The 11,114-nt window shown below is 38.0% G+C and overlaps 1 long non-coding RNA gene across 1 annotated transcript; it reads right to left on the bottom strand.

Moving 5' to 3' along the window:
• Nucleotides 1-4,876: 4,876 nt before the first annotated feature.
• LOC110738931 lies at nt 4,877-5,896 on the bottom strand. Its single transcript, XR_002514677.1, has 2 exons — nt 5,564-5,896; nt 4,877-5,085 (listed from the first exon to the last, which is right to left on the bottom strand). It is a non-coding gene; the product is annotated as an uncharacterized LOC110738931 (long non-coding RNA).
• Nucleotides 5,897-11,114: the final 5,218 nt, after the last annotated feature.

The raw sequence follows: 11,114 nt of genomic DNA, 5'->3' as shown, positions 1-11,114 counted from the left end.
TGGAGATTATTTTGATACTTGAGATGCTTGGAATATTTTTCTTGAAGGTTTTTGATGAACAACCTTACAGACTCTTTTTCACTTGGCACCTCGATCATCTTAGCTGAAGTTTCTCTCCATTTGTTGAAGAAAGAGGTGAAGCCTTCGTTCTCTTTCTTCTTGAGGATTTCAAGTTCCCTGTGGCCAGTCTCAACTTGAATGTTTCACTTGTATCTATCAACGAAAGCGTTTGCTATGGACTCTCAGGTAGAGGTCTTTTCTTTCTCGAGAGAAAAGAACCATTGTTGGCAAACAGTCTCGAGAGATAGTGAGAACAAAGATGGGAAAACCTTCTTATCGATACCCTTAATACTCATTATCATTTCAAATGATCTTAAATGAAAATAAGGATTATCAGTTGCTCTGAATTTGGGGATGTCGTTGGCATTGAACTTCTGCGGAAGAAGATCTTTGTCCACCGAGACCCCTTGTGAAGTAAGCCCTTGAAACTTGTAGTCGCTAGATAGCTTGCTTAAACTCTTTTGCATAAGGTCCATCTGTTGTTGTTTTACGGGATCATCAACCTTAAGTGTGAGGAGCTTTCGTGTTTCAGTCATGGTAACCAGTTGGTTCCTAAGCTCATTGACTTCTTCTTGTGTTGCCATTATGGTCTTAGCTTTCCTCTTACGAGCTATGGGTTTGTCGAAAAGTTGGACTTGTACGAAAAGGTTGTCTATGATTAACCGTCCTTCCTTTCTTGACCACGTGTTGTAATTTAAACCATTTTGCATTTTAATCACTTAACTCAATTCGACTTGACTTTACGGTTTTTTAAAAGAGGAAATAAAAAAAATGGGTGCATATTTTTGCCAAAAAATAATGTACATATTTACTTTTAGGGAACTAATACATGTTTATTTTTCGGGAACTAAGTATAGTTTTTAAATTGGAGGATTAATATCCGACTTACCCCCCTAAAAAAATGACGGAAAAACGCGCATGCAAGACTCCTTTAGACATGGTCAAAGTGTGTGTATTGGTGTGTGCGTTGAGTGTGAGTGACATGTTTGGACTCTTGTTTAAGACCATGGGACTTAGTGCCTAAACTCGATTAATAACTCAACCAAGTACTATTGACAGCGAAAATTAACCGAATTAATTAGCAAATTGGTTAATTAGACACTAGGTGATGACTCAACCAATAATCCGAACTATCGGCAAAACGACAGGACTGGCGTCACACTGTGTAACGTAGCGCCAGACGACAGAGCTGTCGCCAGGCGCCACACTCCACAGAGTGGCGCTACAGCTCATAATTTGGCGCCAATACTGGAACTTCAATCTTAGACTATTTTCGGTGTTATTAGTCAACAGGGGTATGCCTAAAGTCGTGCTAGGTTAATTATGATTAAAATATTAAACTTTACTGACTCAAATTAATTAATTAATCAATTAATTAATTAATTAGGCAAAGTTCTTTAAGTCATTAATTTATTTTATCTCATCAAAAGTGAAACAAACGGTTAAGAAAACATAGAGTATATGAACAACAAATAATGCGTAATTAGTCAAGTAGGCATAATATGATGCAATGAGTTTGCAACCTAACCATGGCTCTAATTCTGTAAATTTCGGGATATGATTTAGTCAATAGAGGGTCCATGGTTAATTGTCCGGATGCACCGCGCGGAAGCCTAACCGTGAAGGGTTGGCGAGAGTTGATGGGACACAACGAGTTTTAGAAAAAACTCGCTTCCATGGTTTGGTGAATTCAACAATCTCGGATGTACCCTTTGTTGCTCAAAGCGTTCAATCAGGTAGATGGAGCATGAATTCCCAGAGGGTTATGTCCATATGTAGAACACATATGGGTTTCGGAAAAGTGAGAAAAAATTAAATCAGGAAGTAGGATCGAGCAAACAATACGAAAAACTGGTCGAAATTAGAACGCATATTTCTGGCTCGGTATTGGAAGAATTTGGCGCCACCAAACAGAGACTGGCGCCGGGTTTTGGCTATAGCGCCTGGAGCCAATGCTGGTGTCTGGCGCTACAGTTAAAATTCTTGCGCCAATGCTCAGGCCCCTGGCGCTAATTCCTACATGCCTCAACAACTTTCTGTGCTCGATAAAAATTTCCAGTTTCACGCAGTGTTATTTGGGTCCTAGTTGTGAAAGATATTTCTCAAATTTCCTACGTGTAAAATCCTATGTTTTTAACTCATTACGGATGGTCTTTCCAATGAGACCTTTTTTTATGCATATGACACTAATGTTAATCAAAATTACGCACATGAAATACTTAGAACGTTTCAAGTCTCATCAACTCATTCTAAATCATTGCCGAAACAAATTTAGGAATCAAAAAAGAAATCCTCCCCAGCGGAGTCGCCAAAAAACTGTAGGGAATAATTTCAAGCGTTAATCCCCTAGCTTGAACCCCACTGTGATCATACACTAAAGTACGGTGGCGTTCAAAGGGAAAGAAGATAGAGCAAAAGAGTCGCCAACAAGTTTTAGGAACTTGTAAACCGTTCACAGGGTGAAGGTTACACCCCTTAACGATCCAAGAGATCGTCAACTCCATAAGGTCTTGAACCAAATAAGGGTTCGGGGATGAAGGTACAAATCCAACCTAAAAGAGATTGAACCTGCCCTAATAATAGGCCTCTACTTTATTCTGATCGTATTCATGTGCGCTTTTTGACTAACATTCAATCAATAGGATTACCCTAAACCTGTTTATCTATGTTGGTTGAATATTAATGCACAAATAAATCTATTATTGGCGATCACTTTAATTATAATCATATTAACCCTAACAAGATATAAATTATCTTATTAAGCGTGATTACAAATACCAATTCCCTTTACATGCATAAAAGGAGTGATCAAGCAATAACAATAAATAAATATCAAGCAATATGATAATAATAATAAATAATAATTATAATCATAACAATAATAAAATCATTATCATAATTAAAATAATCATGTTAAAGCATAATAATAGCAAGATCCTAGGCATGATACTAACAAGATTAATAACAAACCCTAGCATATCACTAAACAATAAAAATCAAATCTTTAACCCTAACATGATACTAACAATCATAAATATTAGGTAGAACATAGGAAGCATCATACTTTTAATCATACTTGATATTAAATCTACCCTAAACATGATACTAGGAATCAAAATAACAATCTAAGCATAATTTCTATATCATAACAACATCAATAAAAACCATTAAAGTACTTACTTTGATGCCTCGTATCTCTTTCTAACAACAAAATACACACGTTAGTAATTTCAAGGAAAATAATAATTAAAACAATTAAATTAAATAATGCAAAGAGAGATTTGGGACCAAACCCTCAGAAATTAAACTTTTCATGTCTAGGGAAAAGGCAACTTCGAATATGGATAGGTGTTTCCAGATCTAATGAATGCGGAATTTTATATGAGAGAAGCTAGTTTAGAAAAAGAGAGAGAGAGAGAGTAATCAAGAAAATCATGACGAGAGTTGGTGAATGATTATTGAAGAGAATGAGAGAGGACTGATGATTGTGAATGAAAACTGGTTGTAGGTGAATGAAAACGGAGTTTTTACGACATTATTTATAGAGAAAATCAGCCAAAAAGATAAAATATCAAAACAGAGTCTGGCGCACATGAAACAAGGTTGGCGCCAACGCTGGCTATTGGCGCCATACGCCAACCCTGGCGCCAGGCACCAAGGCTAGCGCCAGGCGCCAAACGTAGCGCCAGGTGCTACAGTTGGCGTTTGGCGCTGACCTGAATATTCACGCGTTTTCCTAAAATCAGATAAAAATTGTCGTGCAAGAGGATAAAATCGTATTTCCCTCAAAAATGCTCTTTGATTTTAATTAAAACTCTGAAAAGTCAACAAAAGTTAATTTATCAATGCTAATTGAATTAGGAATGAAAAGAACCTTCTAGAAGAATCTAGAAGACTAAAATCATTCCTAATTGCATTAGGAATGATAAATCATATTAGGCCCTCCTCTATATCATTGGGTCGCATATAAGGCTTAAACCGGGCCAAGTTTAGTAAATTGGCCATAACTTCCTCAATATTCATCGGAATTGGGCTTATAATATATCGTTGGAAAGCTCTTGTCAAGCCCCATCCAACTACACCACTATTGGACCCATATCATGGACCAACCAAACTGGATTGGCTGTTTTCTTAAAATAAGTTTTCAAAAACAGAGTGAAGAGAAAAGAAATAAAACTATCCGCAACACTAAACTTTCCACACTTTCACTTCATTCGATTATGATTCGATGTGAAAGGTACTCATCACTGGGTTTGTTTTGGGGAGACAGAAATGGGTGTCTACAATTTTAAGCGTTAATCCCCTAGCTTGAACCCCACTGTGATCATACACTAAAGTACGGTGGCGTCCAAAGGGAAGGAAGCTAGAGCAAAAGAGTCGCCAACAAGTTTTAGTAACTTATAAACCGTTCATAGGGTGAAGGTTACACCCCTTAACGATCTAGGAGATCGTCAACTACAATAGGTCTGGAACCATGTCTGGTAGTTCGGGGATGAAGGTACAAATCCAACCTAAAAGAGATCGAACCTGCCCTAATAATTGCGCTTTCTGACTAACATGCAATCAATAGGATTAACCCTAAACCTGTTTAATCTAATGCCGGTTCAAAACCGGTGGCAAAAACAAGTATTGCCACCGGTTAACCGGTGGCAATTATGCTTCCCGCTTTTTTTTTTATGATATTACATATAAATGCCACCGGTTAACCGGTGGCAGTAACATACTTTTTTTTTTTTTTTTTTTTTTTTTGTTTTTTCGGCTATTTGCTACAATAATAATAATAATTAAAAAAAAACTCTGTAAAATATAAGGCAAATAACATCACAATCAATATAAGAGCGCAATGAAATATACTCACATTTATATTCAAATAATAGATTGTTATTGTACAATAAAAAAAAATTACAATGAAGTATTAAGTACAAAAAAAAATTACAATGAATTATACAGTACAAAAAAAAATTACAACATTAAAAAATAACAATATTCCAAAATGAAAGTCTTGAATCCAGCATCAATTAACACCTACATCAATTAAAACCCAGAAATTAATAAAACTCTAAAAAAAAAATGTGAAAAAAACCCAGAAACTCATACATGTATACGGTCACCCGCAAAGGATGAAACAGAAAGAGAAAAGGCTTCAAAAAAAAAAAAAAAAACAGAAAGAGAAAAGGATGAAAACCCAAAATTTTCGCCCACTGGAACCCATTAAATTCGAAAATCAAATAACACAAAGATTTCGAAAATTAAATAAACCCAATAATTTCGATTATCAATTAAAAAAGAATATTTTCGAAATAAAAAACCCAAAATTAAAACAGAAAAATTTTGAAACCAAAAACCCAAAACCCAAAAAACAGAAAAATAAATTTCGAATTCCACCAAAAATAACAAAAACCCACCCACCATAACCACAACCACCACCAAAAACCACCACAACCCATGAACTCCACCAAAAATAACAAAAAACAAAATAAAAGTAAGAAAAAAGAGAAATTACCTCGAATTTCAGCAAAAACCCCCGAAATTATATTGAATTTGTGTTATAAAGGTCTAATTCGACCATGAAAACTCTAGATCTAGAGTTTTCATGATCGAATTAGACCAGAAAACCCATATTTTCATCACGAGGAGAGATTAAGTGCGACAATAAGCTTGATGGTTAATGGCGGTGGTTGTTGATGCGGCGGTGGTTATTGTTGCGGCGGTGGACGAGCCGAACGAAGGAGAGAGGAAGATACCGCGAGAGAGGGAGAAGATTAAGGTTAAGGAGAGAGAAAGAGAAGAGAGATCAGGAGAGAGGAGGAGGTCGACGAGAGAGATTCAGGGTAGAGAGAGAGAGAGAACAGAGAGGGGGAGTAAGAACGAAGGAGATAGAGAGAAGGAGGAGAGCAGGAGGAGAGGTGATAGAGGAGAGAGAAGATTAGGGTTAGGTATATAAAGGAAGGGGAAAAAGAATGGTGGGCTTTTTTTTTATTATTTGATTATTGCCACCGGTTCAAAACCGGTAGCCTTTATCATTTATGCCACTAGTTCGGTTTGAACCAGTGGCAATGTATATATGCCTAATCCCGCCCATTTTTTAAGCCACCGGTTTTCAAAAACCGGTGGCCATTGAGCAGTGCCTTTTTCAATTTTTCTACTAGTGTTTGGAAAGAATATAGGAAGCATCATACTTTTAATCATACTTAATATTAAAGTTACCCTAGGCATGATACTAGGAATATCATAATAACAACCTAATTAAGCATTATTTCTACATCATAAATAATTAAAAACCATTAAAGTACTTACTTGGATGCCTTGTACCTCTTTCTAATAACAAAATACACACGTTAGTAACTTCAAGGAAAATGATAAACAAACAATTAAATTAAATAATTGAAAGAGAGATTTGGGACCAAACCCTCAGAAATTAAACCTTTCACGTCTAGGGCGAAGACAACTACGAACTATGCTAGGTGTGTGTAGTTCTAGTGTACGAGGAATTGTGTTCGTAAAAGGCTAGTTTAGAAAAGAGAGAGAGAGTAATCAAGAAAATCTTGATGAGAGTTGGTGATTGAAACGGAGTTTTTACGACGTTATTTATAAAGAAAAACAGCCACAAAGATAAAATATCAAAATAGAGTTCTGACGCAAATGAAATCGGATTAGCGCCAACGCTGGACATTGGCGCCAGACGCCAATGCTAGCGCCAGGCGCCAAGCATAGCGCTAGGCACTACAGCTGGCGTTTGGCGCTGATTCAGAAATTCACGCGTTTTTTTAAAATTAGATAAAAATTTCCGTACAGGAGGATAAAATCGTATTTTCCTCAAAAAACGTTCTTTGATTCTAATTAAAACTCTAAAAAGTCCACAAAAGTCAATTTATCAATGCTAATTGAATTAGGAATGAAAAGAACCTTCTAGAAGAATATAGAAGACTAAAACCATTCCTAATTGCATTAGGAATGATAAATCTATATTAGGCCCTCCCTTAGATCATTGGGCCGCATATAAGGCTCAAACCGGGCCTAGTTCAGTAAATTGGCCATAACTTCCTCAATATTCATCGGAATTGGGCTTATAATATATCGTTGGAAAGCTCTTGTCAAGCCCCATCCAAATACACTACTATTGGACCCATATCATGGGCCAACCAAACTGTATTGGCTGTTTTCTTAAAATAAGTTTTCAAAAATAGAGAGAATAGAAAAGAAATTAAAACTATCTGCAACACTAAACTTTCCACACTTTAACTTCATTCGATTATGATTCGACGCGAAAGGTACTCATCACTAGGTTTGGGTTTGGGGAGACACAAATGGGTGTCTAAAGAAGCCCCCACTTTGACTGAGTTTGGAGAAACGTAAGTTTTGAAAACAAAAGTCAAAGTATCGATAGGGACAAAGAATGATTCAGAATGTTCTGCGATCCTAAATCATTCTTGTAACGCTGATACCTGCAAACTAGCATTAGATAAACAGATAAAAGAGTTAAGAAACGCGTATCTTGCACCGTCGAGCACACGTCTCTGAAAGTAACCGATTTTCTGTCACATTATGTTGTTTTGATGACCTCCTGCCAAGAGAATGTCATCTCGCTTGAAAACCGCTACGCTTGTAACTGCTTCCAATATTGAAGTTTTCTTCGCTTGAAACGATCCTCTTCCGCTTTGATAATACTCCACGTCCAAGGGAATACTATCGAAGATTGCTTCGCTTGAAACAATCCTCTTCTACTTTGATAATATTCCACGTCCAAGGGAATACTATCGAAGATTGCTTTGCTTGAAACAATCCTCTTCCGCTATGCGACCATCTTCCACGTCTAAGGGAACATGATCGAAGACAACTTCACTTGAAATCACCTTCAGTTGTTTGTGACAACTCTCCACAATCTATGGAACGCCATCTTGCTGTTTTGATGTTCACTCGTCTCTGAACAAAGATCTTCCCTTTTTTTAGATATGTTCACGCGCCTCTGAACAAAGAGCTTCTTTTTTGAATATATCCACGCGTCTCTGAACAAAGAGCTTGATAATAGGATGCCCACACATCTCTGAGCAAACGAGCTTGAAAGAAATGTCCACGCGTCTCTGAACAAAAGAGCTTTGATGATATGCCCACGCGTCTCTGAACAAAAGAGCTTTAGAGGATTGTCCACGTGTCCCTAAACAAAAGAGCTTTGAAAGAAATGTCCATGCGTCTCTGAACAAAAGAGCTTGAATAATATGCCCACGCGTCTCTGGAGCAAAGACCTTCGATGATATGTCCACGCGTCTTTGAAAAAAAGAGCTTGAATGTTTATTACGATAATATTCCAAAGAAAAATTTCCGAAAACTAATGCTTGTCGATCTCTAAAGCTCGCTTGAACTTTGCTTCCGTTATGCCAGTACGTCGGAGGTTTGCTGCTTGTGAACCATTATGTCGATGTCTCCGTGATGAGCCAACGCTTAGGCGGTTTAAGCCAAGTGAAACAATCTTTCGTCAGGTTGATCACTTAGACTGCAATCAAACCGACTACTTAATCATGTCAAATTGCTTATAGGGGCTAACTGGCGTACCAAGGAACCCGAAATTGCTGTATGAGGTCGAAATCACCTTTCTGAGAGGCTTTGAGCTCTGTCGCTGCTGAAATATATCTGGCGCCAAGAATTGGCTCTGTCGCCAGACGTTGTGATCTAGCGCCAAGCGCTAAAAGCTATTGCCAGACGCCAGATGTTGTCGTCTGGCGCTGGAGTAGGGTCTTCTCTATTCCGCTGCACCTGTATTTATTTTTTACTATAAAACTTTGTTAATCTTTTTTAATTATCTTAGGGTTGACCTAAGGTTTACTGTCGCTTGACTCATTGACTTGACATGACTCAAGGTATAAACTTGACTCGCTGTAATTGACTCGAGGTTGACCCGACTCGAAGTGAAATGACACATGTGTTATACTCAAATCAAGGTGATATGACACGACATGACTCAATGTGTACATGACTTGTGTGTGCATTGTAATGTGATCGTGCGACTCGAAAATGCAAAAAAGCAAAAATTTTCCGTCATTTCTGTGGAGGGTACCGACTTTCTCCCGAAAAAGAAAGACGCGAAAAAAGAAAGAGGCGAAGTTTTTTGAAGGTGCATGTTGAATGAGCTTAGTCAAATGTTGTTTGATACTATCTCTCAAGGTGCAAAGATTAATCCATCTTAGGCTATCTCAATGGTTGACTCAATGAATGAAAGTATTTCGGTAACTTAGGCACGAAGGCTAAGCACTTCATACTTCGATGTGCAATGATGGTTATGAGTGATGCTGGGCATTTTGACATGACAAGGCGTGCTTCAGTGTTATGTTAAGATTTCATGACAAAGGGTTCCTAAGGGAAGTATATTTGGTCATGTATCTGTGATGTGTGTGATAGTGACACTAAAGTTAGGCCACAATAGTAATTAGTACGGACCTAAAATCGATTTAAATCTGGAAAAATGACATGGAATTGTGCACCGTGTCACGGCATGTTCTGCCGCGCCACGCTGAACAGCGCTGTGACACAGGGATTTCTACCGTCTGACGGTAGACTGCACCGTGTCACGACAGTCAGCACCGTGACACGGTGCCCAGGAAAAGTGTCCCGTCAGTCTTTTTTCGGTTTTTGTGCGTACGTATGTGGTTTATGTATCTTGTTTAGTGTCATTTCTAGCTGTACGGTCAAAACACGCATCCATAACCTCACTTAATCACTCACATATCGTGTTCACACACTTTTTTCCTTAGTCGTGCACCACTTTTTGACAGTATTTTAGGGTAGTCTTGTTTTTGTGTCGTTTTTTTCCGGAGTAAGTCGGATAGTATCCTCCCATATTTTATTTTAAAAAAAACAAAAATAAACAAATAGAATTTCAAAATTATAGTTTTTTTTTTAAATTCAATTTTTATCCGGATAGGTTAAGGTTAAGTTTGGTCATTAAAGATGTGTTTGTTTCGGTGTCACATCACTTGGTCAAGAAGCAGGGGTAGATTGTTAAGGTTTGAGTCAATACCTCAAAAACCTCTTATACCAAAGAGGCGTATAAGGAAACCACCACAATCATCTCCACAAGATCCATCTCCAGTCTACTTTCAACCAATGGCTACTAAGGAAGACATCGAGAACATCAACAAGACAATTGAAATGTTGTCTAACATGATGCAGACACTCACCACTAGAGTCAACACGGTAGAGCAAGACAATCAAAACAATGTCACTACCGCTGCAATGGACAAGATTAAGGAACAGATGAGCAAGAATTCTGAAGAATTCACTTATGTGGAACAGCCTGTTACCTCTTCGTCCATAAGGGACAAGGTTCCTGAGAAGTTTTCCACTGCTGACATCCCAAATTCAAGCTTACTGATAATCCGCTTTTCCATTTGAAGGCTTTTTCTGCAACCATGGCTCTTAAGGGAGTAGATGTGACACTCTTCCCTACAATGTTCCCTCTTTCCTTGGATCCTGCCTGTCAACAATGGTTCTACTCTTTGGAATCCAAACATGTCGCGACCTGGGAGGATGTTGCTGAAAGCTTTATGAATCGTTACAAGTGTAACAAATAGGCCAAAAATTCTGAACGTGAACTCTCCATTCTCAAACAGAAAGAGAATGAAGGCTTTACCACTTACTTAAGCAGGTGGAGGGAAACAGCCACGCTCTTGGTGGATCCCCCCAAGGAAAAAGAGATGGTTCGCTTGTTCATTGCCAATCTAACTCATAAGTACAAGCAACACTTGAAGTTTCTGCCTCTGATTATCTTTGAAGCTGTATACGATATTGGAATCAACATCGAGGACAAACTAATGAAGACAGCAGGTAGCAACAATAATAACAGCACTTGGAAAAACAAGAAGAACGACACTCCTTCTTCTTCGTCTTCCAAGCCCAACAATGCTACCAATAATATCAATATCAATGATGTGCTGGCCCTTAATGCTCCTCCTCAAATATTCCAAAGGAAAAGGAGGGTTTACACGCCTTTGGGAACGAATAATGATGCTGCTTATGACCGTTTGCATGGTCAAGGACTAATTATGCCAATTGGACCATTT

Source organism: Chenopodium quinoa, unplaced genomic scaffold (assembly GCF_001683475.1).
Source record: "Chenopodium quinoa cultivar QQ74 unplaced genomic scaffold, ASM168347v1, whole genome shotgun sequence".
Taxonomy (NCBI): Eukaryota; Viridiplantae; Streptophyta; class Magnoliopsida; order Caryophyllales; family Amaranthaceae; genus Chenopodium; species Chenopodium quinoa.
This window is presented reverse-complemented; position numbering and strand designations above follow the sequence as displayed.